Genomic DNA, 16,297 nt, shown 5'->3' with positions numbered 1-16,297 from the left:
CAGCCCCCACCTCTGCCCCTCAGGGCCGCTCCTGTAGCCCCAGGGGTTCTTCCCCCTCCTCCCCCCATCCCCGAGGCTGCAGAGAGGGAGGGGGAGGTGCTTCCAGGGGCAATAGAGATGAGGAGCCAGAGGCTGGGTAGATGGGAGTCCTCCACAATCATAGAGACTGGGGTCCATGAGGCTAGAGAGGCTGATTTCCGGTTCCTGCCTCTGCTGCATGTCTCAGGGACACAGGCAGAGCCGGGATCCCCGCCCCACAAAGAACCAGGGTCGGATTTTCTCCCCAAAGACGGAGCCCGGCGGGAAAGTGAAGATCGGGGCCTCGTCACCAGCATCGATAAATGTCACCTGCCCTCGGTCACAGTCCAGACAAACCCAGATCCTGCTGGGGAACCGGCTCAGGGGCAGGGGGGTCACAGGGGAGGTGAGAGCCTGGAACTGACCCAGCCAGTACCGCTCCACAGCCCAGATACCCCCATCAGGCCTATACCTGATCCTTCCCTTCCTCCTCACAGAATCGCTGGCCACCCCCACAGCCCAGTCTCTCCAACCCCCCACCTCCACCTCCCAGCAATGTCTCCCCGAGGTGAATCCCTCACAGCCCAGCACACAGAGCTCAGTGTCAAATCTCTCAGGGTTGTTGGGTAGTCGCTGTCGTGTGTCTCCCCCTCTCACACTTTTCCGATCCTCAGACAGGACGAGTTCGGGATGAGCCGTGTCTGGATCCAGAGTCACATTCCCTGGAGAGAGAATCAGAGTGTTAGGGGCAGGGCTCAGCCCTGGGGGAGGCTGGGGCCATTTCTCACACTCCCCAGCAGCCCCATTCAGGCTGGGACAGTCCCGGATCCCAGGGAACTGCCTCTGTCCTGGACACCTGAGGGTACGTCTAGACTACCTGCCGTATAGGCGGGTAGCGATTGATTGAGACACAATATATCGATCCCCGAAAGTGCTCCTGTTGACTCCGGAACTCCACCAGCACGAACGGCAGTAGCGGAGTCGAGAGGGGGAGCCGCGGACGTCGATCCCACGCCGTGAGGACGAGAGGTGAATCGATCTAAGATACTTCAACTTCAGCTACGCTATTCACTCCCAGGCCAGGGAACAGAGAGGAAGGTGCAGCAATGGGGAACAGCCACTTAAGACCAGAAAGTAGGAGGTGGCTCTGGGTGGGGTAGCACCATCTCCAGCCTAGACAAAAGGAGGAGCTGACAGTCTCACAGGAAGAGCATCTCCCCAATCCAGGAAGCAGGGAGCAGCTCCAATGGGAGAGCCCAGCCCTGCCCAGAGGAAAGGCAGGATGTTGGAGAAGAGCGATGGGGGACCCCCTGCACCGGGGTGAAGCAGAGGGATGTGGCAGGAGCTCTGTTCGTGTGTGACTCAGTTAAGAGTGTTTCTGTTCATCAGATTGGGCATGAACTCAGCACTAAGGGTGGTGTCAGGACTGTTTTTGTGTCCCCGCCTGCTCCATGGCCCTGACTGAGGCCCTGCCCCCTGCCCAGGCTGGGAGACTTGCCCGCTATGGAGAGGCCCTGACACTCCACCTGCCCTGGACATGGGTCCATGGGCCTTTGGCAGCAGTCCCCAGCCCATGTCCCCACTCCCAGCCCATGTCCCCAGCCCATGCACCACCCTGGGCAGGTGGAGGATCCAAGGCTTCCCAGTGCAGTCCCTGGATGGCAGCCTGGTTCTGGCTTCTGCCCTGGCCAGGGCCTCAGGGAAAGAGGAGCAGGAGTGGGGCCATTGAGAGAGGCCAGCACCAGGGCGAGATTGGTGCTGTGGGCAGGGGCTGCACTACACAGAGAGGAGCTGCTCAGCTGCCCTGCCCAAAGCACAGACTCTGCCTGCCATGCTCCACCCCTGCCAAGGTTTGCAGTGTGTGTGGGGGGCAACGTGGCCCTCTTCCCCCAAACTATGCCCATGCTGAAAAGTGTTCTGGTCATCCCACTTTAAAAGTGTGTGGGTGTTGTGGGGGCAGACATGGGCCCCATGATCTCCTTCCCATTTAATGTGTTATTTTTAGGGCTGTGTGTGTCATGGTCGCTGTCAGTTTGGTTGGTAACTTCAGCTACAATCTCATGAAGACGTTTTCTCTGGAATTTTCTCATAATTTAAAGGCAATCTTCACCTGCAGACTCACCCTCTCTGTGTGCTCCAAATGATACTCCCCTTTTTCTCTCCAGTTCAGACGGCAGAGTGTCTTGGGGGAGAAAGGAGAAGAGAGGTGAGATTTCAGACTTTCATATTCATAAGAGCATCCCCACTCGGAAACTGTTTCATAATTATGACAGAGAAACAGACAGAGACGCACAGAGACACACTCAGGTATTTAATATAAAAAAGGTCTGAAACCTATTTTCCCCTCTCAGTCAGGCATCTCTCAGCAATGGAGCCAGCAGCCTTACAGCCTCACAACTATCCCAGGACACACAATCTGTAAGAGATTTACTTTTCCCTCCTCATCCCCTGCCCCCCTTCAGACTCCAGTTGGTTTGTCTCATTCACTTGCTGCCTTTTGTCGTAACCTAGACCCAGATCATACAAAGACTTTGGCATAAAGGTAACTTTACCCACTTGGGTCCCTTTGACACTAACGGGATGTTCAGAATTTGTGAAATTCTGGCTTTAACTGTGAGCTGTTGGGTCTGTTTACTCAGCACCTCTACAGAGAGCAGCATGACGGGACCTCGTCCTCCATAGGCAGAAATGGAAATAATAGTAAAATTATTTTATCAAGGTGGAAATTGAGGTGGGGGAGGGTTGGCTCAAAGGGTCCGATTCTCCCCTGTACCGGGAAAAGGAGAGTGGGGAGGGGCCATTTGTGACTCTGCTGTTCAGTGGCTGCAGGGGCCGGTGCAGACCTTGGCACAGGCTGAGGAAGTTCTGAAGCCAGCCAGAGCTACATCCCTGTGACAATGGCCCCCGTGTGTCTTTCCCAGCATTCAGAGTGTCAGAGGCCCAGCTTTACACTGCCCACCTCCCTCTGTCCCTCGTCCAGGCCCCTCCCTCTTACACCCGCCCTCACCACCCCCACCCCATTCCCAGCCCTCTCAGGAACACGCCTTGTGCCTGCAGCTGCTGGGGAGGAGGCACCAGAGGCCCCTGTGCTGGAGGGATCCCTCACCATGGGGGAGGAGCTTTCTCCTTCCCTCCAGCCCATTTGGCCCAAACTAGCTGCAAATGGGACCAGAGCTCAGTGATGGGCTGGATCTGCCTTTGAGAAATGTGCCCCATGGCTGGTGATGGGGCAGTAGACGGGGAGGGCTCTGAGCTATAGAGAGTTCTTTGCCACGTGTCTGGCTGTTGGGTCTTGCCAAAATGCTCGGTACCCAACTGACCATCATATCTGGGGTGGGGAAGGAATTTCCCCCCAAGTCAGATGGACAGAGAGCCTGGGGATTTTTTTCCTTCCTTCCTCTGCAGCCTGGGGCACGGGTCAGTTGCAGATTTGAACTAGAGTCAGTGGTGGATTCTCTGTAACTTGTGTAGCGGGGCAGTTACCCTGTTCCTGGGATAAAAGGAGGTAAAAGGTGAAAAGCAGCTGAGGTCGGCTGACTGGGGAGGCAGCCACAGCTGGGGCCACACCCAGTTAGGCCACAACTGGCCCTGATCAAAGGGCTGGGAGCTAGGCGGGCAGGAGTCTCACTGCAGGGCTGCCTGGGAGCAGAGCACAAGGTACCTTACACAGAGCAGGGCTGGGGCGGGGCAGGCAGAGCTGGGGAGCTCTGGCCTGGCAAGTCCCCAGGCTAAGGCCTTGTTAAGGGCCAGGGATGGTACTAGGGCTAGAAAGGCAGTAGGTCCAACCCCTTTGCTAATGATGAGTGGACATTGCGGACTGCAGGCTGCCCCAGAGAAAGGGGGCTAGATGACTGGCAGTAACCACTGAGTCAAGGTGGCTATAGAGGGTTGAGATGCCCGTGGGAGGAGAGACCCAGAGTGTGGGGGTACTGCTGTGGGCAGAACCCCAAGGTAAGGGGCATTGGGGTCCAGGAGGGACATGGAGGGGCTTGAGGCAGGAGAGACACTGGCCAGCCGGGGGAACTCTGGATCGGGAAAGCTAATTCCCTGACTGACCAGCAGGAGGCGCTGCACTGCTGAGTGCTCAACCAGTTACACTTGAAGTTTTAAAATCATGATTTAAGGACTTCAGTAACTTGGCCAGAGGTTAGGGATCAATTGCAGGAGTGGGTGGGTGAGATTCTGTGGCCTGCAGTGTGCAGTTGGTCAGACTGGATGATCATGATGGTCCCTTCTGGCCTTAAACTCTTTGAGTCATTTCTTAATTTAACAGCATCATCTAAGTGTGAACCAATTGATCAGCACCATTCTCTTCTCAGAGGCTCATCCCAATTTCCATTCCTAGATCCCTTCTAAGTACCTTTGAACTTCCCCAGAATCTCCATTAGCACAATCGTTTTCTGGGAGAAACCACTGACTCGCTCTTCCAGTTCAGGAGAAATCTCCTGTGGCTGCTGGAACTTCCCCTTCTCACACCTGGAGGGAAACAATTTCACGTGATTATATTTTACTGTGTGACTCATTATAAGTTCTGGCTAGTGAGTTGCTGCTCTAATGGGCCTGGAGTTAGAATTCCTCGACTTCTCCCAGCATCAGCGCAGGTACAACCCAGGGCCAAGCAACCTTCCCTTCAAAGGTCATTAATATTCTTCAACTCTGGTCTGGAGAGACCAGCTCTGCGGACAAAAGGGGAATTGAGTCTCCATGGCCAGTTCACTCCTTGGCCTCCATGCTCTGAGGGACAGGAGGTTCCCAGGTGAAGTGCTGTAGAAATCTGCCCTCTAGGAACTAGACTGAGACACCAACTCCCACCTCCCCGACTCATTTCTCACAGGTCTCCAAACAGCCCTCAGATGGGGAAAGGCTCTTGAAAACTACTGCCCTGGGCTGAATAGTGACCAGTGCCCTGCAGTGACAGGCCCATAGTCCATCTCCACAATCCTGAGGCAGCCAGTCCCCCAGGGTTGTGACATCTCTAGAAAATACTTGAAGTCAGTCTTTCCCAGTGACTGGAGAATTCTAGAGTCTTCTGTACAAGAGTTAGCACCCCAGGATGGAGTTGATCAGAGAGATTTGTATCCAACATGTGATCTCCACACATTTTGCTGTAGAGCCCTGGGGAGATGCGGTGCTACCCTCATCATCAAACTCTTTCCCAGCATTGTGGAGTGCGAGGGAGCCACATACCTGCTCAAGGTGGTTCTGACATCCTAGAGGAGAGAGAGACAAAAGAATTTCAGTCCCCTCTGACACACACACACAGGGGATTCCAGGGAAGGGATTTAGGAAGTAGGGGGGAAGAGACCCTGCCCTGGCCCCAGGGCCATTGATTCCCTGAGCTAATGGGGCTTTTCCATCTTTCATATCTCTGTGACTCTGCTACGAATAGTACTCACTCAGATGTCAGCAATGCACATGCCGAGTTACACTGAGATCTCCGACTGGTGGACTCCAGTGCTTATGATTCAGCAGCCCGCTCCTCCCTCTGTGGGGGTCTGGCATGTTTCTAATGATGAGTGCGGGTTTCCAATTGTCCCTGGGGGTGCTCAACCCCATGCCTCACCCCCACTCCAAACCTTTCCCCAATGCCACACCCCAACCCAACTCTTCCCACTCCCACTCAACCTCCACACTGTCTCTTCCTCGCCTCCTCTTGTGAGCTGCCATAAATATTAAGGAAAGAGCAACATAAAATACCTCCTTGCAGCTGTACTGAATCGCTTTACCTCTAAGGGGTTAAGAAGCTCAGATAACCTGGTTGGCTCCTGACCAGAAGGACCGATAAGGAAAGAAGATACTTTCAAATCTGGTGGGTTGCAGGAGGTTTTGTTTGGGCTCTGTTTGTTTGTTTCCTCTCCTGATAGAGAGATAGACCAAGCAGGTACAACATCTCCTGAAAACCTACCTAAAATGATCCATCTAAGATTACAAAAATTCTAACTAAGGCAAGGAAATGTGTTAGGTTATTTTTTTGTTTTAGCTTGTGAATTTTCCCTATGCTAAGAGGTAGTTTTATTCCTGGTTTTGTAACTGTGAAGCTGAGTCCAGAGGGGAGTCCTCTGTGTTTTAAGTCTTTTTATTACCCTGTAAAGTTACCTTCTATCAATGATTTTGCAGGTGTGATTCTTGTACTTTTTTCTTTATAATAAAGTTCTTCTTTTAAGGACCTGATTGATTTTAGTGCCCTAAAGATAAGGGCCTGCTCTGTACTTACATTAAAGGCAATTGGTTGGTATATTATTCTCAACCCTTCCCAGGAAAGGGGGTGAAGGCGCTTGGGAGGATATTTTGGCGGACTAGGGATTCCAAGTGACCCATCTCTGAATTTTTGTTTAAAATCAGTTGGTGGTGGTGGCAGCAATACCGTCCAAGGACAAGGAAAGGAATTTGTGCCTTGGGGAAGTTTTTAAACCTAAGATGATGGAATATAAGATTAGGGGTCTTTCATGTGGGTCCCCACATCTGTCCCCCAGAGTTCAAAGTGGGGAGGGAATCCTAACATGAGCACACTCCCTCCCCGCTCCTCCCCCTCCCTTCCTCCCAGGATCTCCTGCACACAGTGGAACAGCTGATTGCAGCAGGCAGATGGTGCTGGAAGAATGGGGAGGAGTTGCTCAGCAGGGCTGACGGTGGGTAGCACTGACGGGGAGAGCTGGCTGTCCTGAAGCACCCACCTATGTTTCTCAATCAGTCTCACCTGTAGGAATTCACTCGCTGGCTTCTGACACTTCCCCTCCAGCTCACTGATCAGCTCACCGAGATGGGAAATCTGCTCGGAGAGTTTACTGACATTTTCATTCTGGATCCTCACAATCTCCTCATCCAGCTTCTCCAGCTGGGCCAGCAGGAGTCACTCTTGTTCCTCCAGGAACTGCTGCACTTGCTGAAATTCAGACACAATCTTCTGCCTCTCGATTTGTGTTTGTTTCTGTATGAAAATAGGGCAAGGGCTGGTCAGGGACATGGATGGAGCCCAGGGTCCTTTCATGGAGAGCTGAGTGTGCAGGAGGGTGATTTTCTGTGAAAATCCTCAGATTTCTGACATTTGACTCTACCCTGTGGGTACTAGGCAGGGGATTCTCTCACACCTTCCCCTTTGGCCCCGGTATCCCTGTGAAAGGGATGTTTCTCTGTCAGTCATGGTCAGCATCTTCTGTTATTTATGGTCTGTGGAAATTCAGACAGAGCAGCAGGAGGCAGGACTCAGCACTGCAGTGACAGAGACGTCAGGGGAGTTAAAAGAAACAAACGTTTTAAAAATGCAGAAAATGTCTAGACCCAGTGGACAGCACTTCACAGGGACATTCAGTTCACTTGGGGGGATTTCTGGGTAAGCCACAAAGGCTACTCATCAATTGAAAGGGAAGCTTAGGGCTTGTCTACACATGAATCAAACCCAGCAATCCATGGTCATGGAGAAATACACACATAAGCCCATGTTCACCAAGGCCACACAGGAGTTTGCCTCCAAACAGACCTCCCACTACCAATCTCTGCTGGTTCATAACAACAGGCACCTACCAGATACTCCCGGCTATTCCCCTCTCCAGTCGCTTTCAATCCCAGCAGCTTTTCTCTCTCTTCCCTCAGAGTCTTCAAATGGGCCTGGATTCTTTCCTGAAGAAACAGAAATGATTTGGGCGGTTTCATCTGGATAGTTGAGAGGTGCTTGGAAGTGGGTGTTTTTCCACCCCAAACCCAAGATGACTGTAGTTCTAATCGCTTTGTGACATCAGGGCCACCAAGGAGATCAAACCTCATTAATAGAGATTGGGAGCGTGTCACATTCAGACTCATTACCAATTCTGGTTCAGTGTTTTTAGTAATTAGGGATTTCAATTATAACCAAGCTTTACTGGTATTTGTGAACTGATTAGTGGTACAGAGCATAACAGGGCACTGGAGTTACATGGGGGTGAATCAATAAACCTGTTTTGTAGAAGGTTTAAAGAACCAAGTGATACAAATCCTCGAAGCCACCCGGGTTTCACCCTTGAAGCCCTGGGGACTGCACTGGTTGGGCAGAGCTGGTTTAAGCACCAGGGCAAACCCCATGAAACGTCGGGAGGCCATTCGTCTGGTCTGAAGCTGTGCAATCCCAGTTTTGTGGAGCACTGTCCCTGTCCGGTAGGGACTCGGCACTGAACGTGGCTTTGTCTGGTGCAAAAGGGAGAGGAGGAGACGGAGGATGCAGGAGGACATCCATGAGGTTGGGAGTGGCACCTTCATGCAGAATGATGCAGGCGGGTGGCACACTGAAAAAAGCGGTGGTGGGGCCCACACAGGGTGACTGATACTAGTGAGGACGGGCCCATGAAGGCAGGTGTGGGCATGTCTGATGTTCTGGGGATGCCTCAGTAATCACCCTAATTAGACATGATGCAGATTTGTATAAAGAATGGCTTTGGGTTTGCCATACTACTGTCCTAAAGCCTTTCCGTGGCGATGTCCCCTGGGCAGATGCCCCACTGTCCCATTCCCTGGTAAAGATCCCGGAAGCAGTGCATTCTGGGAGATTTCAAAAGGCTGCCTGGTGGGACTCATGCAGGGGTTTCAAACTCAAATGACCACAAGGGCCACATGAGGACTAGTACATTGGCCTGAGGGCCGCATTACTGACACCTCCTCCCACCACCCTCGGCCCCGCCCTCACTCCACCCATTCCCTGGCCCCATTCCAACCCCTTCTCCAAAATCCCCACTGCAACTCCGCCCCCTCCCTGCCCCCAGGTGTGGGGTGAGGCAGGGGCTCAGGGCAGGGAGTTGGAGTATGGGGTGCAGGAGGGATGAAGGGTGCAGCAGGGGGTCAGGGCAGGGAGTTGGGGTGCAGGAGGGGTGTGGCAGGGGGCTCAGGGCAATGGGTTGGGGTGCAAGGTGCAGCAGGGGGTTCAGGGCAGGAGGTCGGGTGCAGAGTGCGGCAGGCAGCTCAGGGCAGGGGGCCAGGGTGCAGGGTACAGCAGGTGGTCGGGGTGCGGCAGGAGGTTCAGGGCAGTGAGTTGAGGTGCAGGAGGGGTGTGGCAGGGGGTCAGGGTGCAGGAGGGATGCGGCAGGGGGCTCAGGGCAATGGGTTGGGGTGTGGGGTGCAGCAGGGGGTTAGAGCAGGGAGTTGGGGTGCAGGAGGGGTGCAGCAGGGGGTCAGGGCAGGGAGTTGGGGTGCAGGCGGGGTGCAGCAGGGGGTCAGGGCAGGGAGTTGGGGTGCAGGAGGGGTGTGGCAGGGGGTCGGGGTGCAGGATGCGGCAAGGGGCTCAGGGCAGGAGGTTCGACTGCAGGAGCAGTTCGGGGGGCGGGCTCTGGCCCAGCGTGCACCGGGGGAAGGGCAGGCTCTGCCTGCCCTGCCCCTGCGCCACTCCGGGAAGCCGCTGGAACGTGCGGGAGCAGGGGCACGGGGTGTGTGTGTTGCTGTTGCTTCAGGCACTGCCCCCAACATCTCCCATTGGTTGGGAACGGGGAACCGCAGCCAATGGGATCTGCTGGGGGTGGTGCCTGAAGCAACAGCAACACACACACCCCTGCGCCTCTGCTCCCCCAGGTTCCGTCCGCTTCCCGGAGCGGCGCCGGGGCAGGGCCGGCCGACAGGAAGGGAACCTGCCCTGCCCCTGGTGCGTGTGGGGCCGGAGCTGCTCTAGATAAACACTTGGGGGAGGCCGCGAGGAGCTCACGGGCCACAGAAAATAACCTCGCGGGGGCGTGTTTGAGACCCTGGACTAATGGAACCACTCTGGCTGGTCCTTGCCCACGTACACAACAGAGCAGGTCAGACTGACACCGGTCAGCTCCAGCCTGGGGTTGGTTTTGCTACAACCCAGTGTAATCCCAGTGGTACTTGGCATGGACCTGCGCTGTCTGGAGCCCTTTTGTGTGCGGACTGAAGGTGCTCGGGGTCCCACGCAGCGTTTAGCCCAGTGATCTCCGCTAGTGCAGGCCGGCAGCATCTGAGTTAAATCCCTCGTGGAGCAGCACAGGAGTTCAGAATCCCAGTGAGAAACCTCCTCTCCCTGGTGGGCCTGGGACCTTTATCAAGGCGTCTCTCCCTCCTAACGGACACAATTCATCACTGGGTGGGGCTGATGCTAAGATGGCAGCATGGCAAAGTGGTTTGGGCCTTGGCCAGGGTCTAAGGACATCTGGGTTCTATGCTAAGCTCTGTCACTGACATGCTCAGTGACTATGTGCAACTCACTGTCCCGCTTTGTGCCTCAGTTTCCCTTCCCACTTTTTGTCTAGCTAGACCAGTCGTCACCTACCAGTCAATTGCAATTGACTAGTAGATCCTGGAGATTCTCCCAGTCGATCACAATCTCCGGCAGCGCAGGCAGGCTCCCTGCCTGCCCCAGCCGTGCGGCACTCCCAGAAGGGGCCAGCATGTCCCCACAGCCTGGGATGAGGGCAGTGTTCTCTTCACGTGGCTCTCGCCTGCAAGGACCATCCCTGCAGCTCCCATTGGCCAGGAATGGGGAACTGTGGCCAATGGGAGCTGCGGGAGTGGTTCCTGCAGAGAGGGGCAGCTGTGTAGCCACATGCTCCCCTCCAGGGGCCACAGGGGCACATTGGCCCCTTCCAGGAGTGGCACAGGGTTGGGACAGGCAGGGAGCCTGTGTTAGCCCCGCTGCTGCACTACTGACCGGGAACCGCATGAGGTAAATCAGTGTCTCCCAGCTGGAGCCAGCTTCCCTCACCCCCTCCTGCACCCCAAACCTCTACTCCAGCCCTGACCCTCCTCCCAGAGCCAGCACCCTGTGGCCTCACCTGCTCCCCAACCCCCTGCCCCAGCCTGGAGCCCCCTCCTGCTCCCCAACCCCCGCCCCAGGCTCAGCCCAGAGCCCCCTCCCAGACTGCAAACCCCTCGGCCCCAGCCCAGAGCCCGCACCCCCACCTGAATCCCTACCTCCTGCCACAGACCGGTGAACGTGAGTGAAGGTGGGGGAGAGCAATGGAGGGGGGGTATGGAGTGAGCGGTGCTTCTGGGGGGGTGTGTGCAGATCCTGTTTTCAAGTTTTGATATTTTGCCTCTGTTGCTATAACAAAATTAATGGTCAGGCAGTGTGGCATCTCCCCACACAAGGAAGACTTTACAGAGCTGAATGATGAGTCACACCCGTGACAGGGAACTCTCAGTGAAATTAGCCTGTCATTAAACACCCAAAGTTAACCCATTAAATTTCACAGCAGTTCCCTACCTTGTACTCCTGGGCAGCCTCCTCGATGGGGACCACCCGGTGAGCGTGGTGAGCCCGGGACTCTCTGCAGATCACACAAATGGGGGTTTGATCCTCTTCACAGAACAGTTTCAGAGCCTCCTGGTGTCTCTCACACACCCTGTCCCCTCCTGCTCCTTTTGCTGCCTGTAAGCTCAACCGCTTGATGAGTTCTAGGATATTTGCCAGCTGCTTGTTGGGCCTGAGGTTTCCCTGTTGCACAGTTTCTCTGCACTGAGGGCAGGAGGCGGCTGTATCGGATCCCTCCCAGCACTGGCTGATGCAGGCTCGGCAGAAATTGTGCCCACACTCCAGAGTGACAGGTTCTGTGAAATATTCCAGACAGACGGGACATGTCGCTTCCTCCTGGAGACTTTCCACGGGGTTCTCTGCAGCCATGGCTCCCTCTGGGCAGTTTGTAACAGGCTTTGTTTCAAATTCCTGAATTCAAACTATGCCCCGCCTACAGCAGCAAGGGGGTGTTTCCTTGCCTGAAAATGACTCATGCTGTTTGCAGAGCAGGAAGGACCCAAACAATTTCACCCCTGGAGGCTTTAGTGTAAAAATGTACAATCACACCAGTGCCAGGTACCTTTCAGTGAAATCAGCCTGTAATTAAAACCCCAAAGGGCTCTCGGCCTGCAATCAGCCCCTGAGCTGGTGGGGAGGGTCATTGGGGCATCCCCCTGTGAGGCTGAACCTGGAGGAGCAGGAGCTAGGTGTCTAAGGAGTGATATAATATCTCTTTGAAAGGTGACACAGGGCCAGAAAGAGTTAATTAACTCACAGACTGACCTGACCCGTGGCCGAACTTTAAAGACTGCTTAGGAAGATATGTGAATGAATAGAGCTTTGCAATGCAAGCCTGCATTGTTAGAGATAGAAGAGTAGATGTTTGTTCAGGTCTTGTGATGTAAGCAAACATGTCTATAGCTATAGCTTTGATTCAAAGATCAAAAAGGAAGTATTTAGGAGAAGGAAAATTAAGCCTATTGTTTTCTCAGGCCAAAAGGCTACTGGAAATGTATAAAAACCTTGGGACATGATCCTTCTTCATCTCAGATCTGCTTTGGTTTTCAAGTGGGGGAAACCTTAAGCTACAAGGATTGAGATCCCCAGTCATTGACTGGAGCCACCCTGAACATGGACATTGAACTACAACCTAAGGACTATTTCTAAAAGGACTTTTGGTAACTACAAACTCATCTCTGCCATAGGTGCCGACTCCATGGGTGTTCTGGGGATAGAGCACTCACAGGGAAAAATTGATGGGTGCCGAGGCGGGGATTTGGGGTGGGGTCCAATTGGGACAGGGAGGCGGCTGGAGTCAGGGCGGGACCGGGGGCAGGGATCGGAATGGGGCGGGGGCATGAGCACCCACTGGTGCCAAGGAAAGTTGGTGCCTCTGATCTCTGCTATGTATTTGAACCTCATGAATTGAATTCAAGTCTGTATGTATATTGATCTTTTAACCAACACTTTCTCTTTTTTAATAAAATTTAGTTTAGTTAACAAGAATTTACTATAATCATTTATTTTGGGTAAAATCTAAGTTATAACTGGACCTCTGTGTGTGGCTGGTCCTTTGGGATCAGAAGAACCTTTCCTTTTATATGATGAGATAAGATTTTCAGTAATCATCATCATATCTGACGTGCGTCTGGATGGAAGCCTTAGGCTGGGCACTTTAAGGGAACTGCATTGTTTGGACTTCTGGGTAAGCAGTGAGGTAATACAGAAGCTGTTTTGTGCTGGCTTGGTAAATCTAAGTATTGGAATATTCACCAGTTCTGTTTGCAGTTCACCTTAATAGAGTAACCTCAGCTGGCTCCCACGGGCAGCATCATCAGAAACTTTAACTCTGGATTTCTGAGTTTTCTCAGATTTGCTTAGTAGTTACCTTTGACTGTTTGTTTCAATAACTGAGGGCTCAGTGAAACTGCCCACTGCAACTGTAAAGTTAACTGTGAAGGAGACAGCTTAATTAAGAGTTAGTCCAAGGCTGTTGGTTGAACTTCTGCCATTCTGAGAACGAAGAAAGTAATAATTATTAATAACAAAAAATATTATTTTGTCTTTCAAGTGCAAGCTGCATGGCTTGGACCTGTCTCTGCTAATAACCATACAATGCAGAGGAATAATTAATTTAAAAAGAAATATCCCCGAGTAATTTTTCCTCTGGTAAGTGGGGAATAAAGTAGAAATGTACCACACATACAGATAGTAGCGGTGCCACTGAACGTGGGGCGTTTCTTCTATGTAGCAGTCTGTATTACGATAGAGAGTCTGCACTAAAATAAATTTTGAGAGATCATTTCATGACAAACCCTACATTTTGTTTATTAGAACATTTTTAATATCAACTTTTGGTGTTCAGTTCCTGGGGTTTAGTCCTGTACGCAACTTTTTTTAAAAGTTAATTGAAAACTCAAAACAAGAACAAAACTAAACCAAACCTCTCCTTTAATAGGCTCCAACTTCATACAAAAGTTTTCTATTCAGAAATGGGATAATGAAACTGACCAATATCCATATCTCACTCACCTAAAAAAATAAATAAATAAACAATAGTATTAGATGCTTCCCATTCTCAGATACTATTTCGCTGTATTATGAATATAAATATTAAGACTGAGAGATTATTTTTATCCACACCTCTTTCAACTATTGCTTATCAGCTGGGTGAAATGTATCCAAATTAGTCTTATCCCAGGTATTTTAAAGTTAGAGTAACCTCCCCTTGCTGCTAAAAAAAGAGGGAAAACTACAATTGTGTCAGCGTATTTGTGGAAGTGGAGGAAAGTGAAATTTACCCAGGTCTGCAGTAAGTGTCTCAAAAACATTTACACAGATAAATATTAATGATTATTCACAGCTGCTTTCTCCATCAGTTTCCAGTTAAATTATTGTATTCTTTTTGGCCAGGGAAAATGCGGATTTATTTTAAAATGCTTTTGAAGTGAGTTGTGAATTGAACAGGGTGGGACATGAGGCCATATTACAGTGTCTCCATTGCTGACAGCGAAGACCTTGGATTCATTCACCCATATGGCCAGTGAGGACAATAGAAATTATGTGCTCCAGTGTCTTTCCAAGTATCAAAGTTTAGGCTGACTGGTCTATAATTCCCTGTGTCCCCTTTTTAAGAATGGTTCTACAAGACATCAAAATGCATGAGCTGAACCCTCCCAAAAATGATGAGATTGGCCCAATAAATCATTACATTTAAAAAAGTTTAGGTCAGTCTCTTGATGTTTGATGGACTCCCCCACCCCCCCCAGCCCATCTTCAGAGTGTGACAATTGTTAATTTTTTTGGAATTGGATAGGATTGCAGTTGCGAAACTTTTCTTCAAATTCGTCATTTTGAAATTCCAAGTAACATTCCACGAGATGCTGATCATCATGCCTTCCCTACTCGTCTGCTGACAAAATCTTTTTATTATGGCGAGGGACCTCAAAAGCTGGAAGTGGCCCGGGCCTCTCTGAACCTCCCCTCCCTCCGTCGCATGCACATACATAATTGAAAAAAAAAATCACAATTGGGTCAAAAAAGAAGTGATTGACTTAAAATCAATATTTTAAAAAATACATTTTGAGTTTCTATTTTTTTGCCATTTGGTTTCTGACCCCTGAGTGTGCACTCAGGTCAGAATCTTAAACTCTCCCCTGCAACCATAAAAGCTAGAAATTTATTTTTAGTTTAAATGAAATCTGAGATTCTCACAAACTCATAACTAGAGCATTAGGGCTTACAGAAAATTACAGAATACTGTGAGACTTAAAATAAAATCCACAATAACTTATGAGAGTTGACAACAATGCAGCTGGTCAAAAATGTTTAAACAAAAACGATTTTTTCAATAGAAAATGGTTTTTAGACTTTTTTGGAAAAATGATTTTTTCCTATTTTAATGTTTCTAATTTTTCAATGAAATGATGCTAAATGAAAAAAAAATTCATATTGATTCAAAATGAGAAACCTTAATCAAATGGAATAAAAACATTTTATTCGCCCATCTCTTATCCTGTCTCAAAGGAGAAAAGGGAGCAAAAATGAAAACTGAAAGAAAGAAAAACTAAAATCTAATTTTTTGTTCAATAATGTAATTAAAATGTGAAAAATAAGCAAATTGTTGTATACAAAACAAAAAAACAATTTCACAATACTGCCATTTTTAAATAGCTGCATTCTGATGGGTTTCCTCATGATATTGCCCCTTAAATGGCTTTTCACACAGGAGGAGATAATCTGTTACACAATGTATAAATTTCCTTTTTTAGTATGGCCTGAAGTCCCTACTCAATGACACTCTTGAACACAGGATCAACTTCAGGCACATGCTTAATTCCCACTAAGGTCAGAAGGAGAAAAGGAGGCAGGTTTCTGTTTCAATTGATTCTGAGCATAATTTTATTTTTTTACAAGAAAAAAAGGATTCACCCCCCCCCACACACACACACACAGATAAAAAACTGCAATAACAGCACAGGCAGAAAATTAGACTGGTTGCTGGGTTTGGTGCAGTAAATGTCCTGTATTGACAATATAGGAAGTTATTTGCTACAAATCTCCCCCAAGAGGAGTATTGGTCCCACTGTTCTTGAATAAAATTCAGCAAAACAAAGAGATGACTAATTCCACAAGCTGTAAAAGTCTCATGTTACATTGCTATGAAAACAATCTGCAATGTATTTGACAGCAAATCACTTTGAATGTAGATATTCCATAAAGAGAGAAACAAATGATCACAGGATTATTTACTCCTTGTGTTTTTAATAATCTGACCAAGCAATAAGTATAGTGTATTAGATGTAATAAACAGTCCTTCCAAAACATCAGGTTCATCAGAAGTGATTGGCTGTGTTGTTGCAGCCATGTTGGCCCCGGTATATTACAGAGACAAGGTGGATGATGTGAGATCTTTTCTTGGATCAACTTCTGTTGAGGACAGAGATGAGCTTCCCAGCAACACAGACCTAAAGAAGAGCTCCGTGCAGCTCCAAAGCTCGTCTCTCTCAACAACAGGAGTTAGAATCTTTTATGTGACCATCTCCCCCACCTGGTTTAAGTTCATCAAAACTC

The 16,297-nt window shown here is 50.2% G+C and overlaps 1 pseudogene; it reads right to left on the bottom strand.

Annotated features, from left to right (window-relative positions):
* Nucleotides 1–34: 34 nt before the first annotated feature.
* Nucleotides 35–11,660, bottom strand: LOC120392860 (annotated as a pseudogene).
* Nucleotides 11,661–16,297: the final 4,637 nt, after the last annotated feature.

This window comes from Mauremys reevesii, unplaced genomic scaffold (genome assembly GCF_016161935.1).
Source record: "Mauremys reevesii isolate NIE-2019 unplaced genomic scaffold, ASM1616193v1 Contig12, whole genome shotgun sequence".
In the NCBI taxonomy this organism is placed as follows: domain Eukaryota; kingdom Metazoa; phylum Chordata; order Testudines; family Geoemydidae; genus Mauremys; species Mauremys reevesii.
The sequence above is the reverse complement of the archived record's forward strand: the minus strand, read 5'-3'. Positions and strand labels throughout refer to the sequence as shown.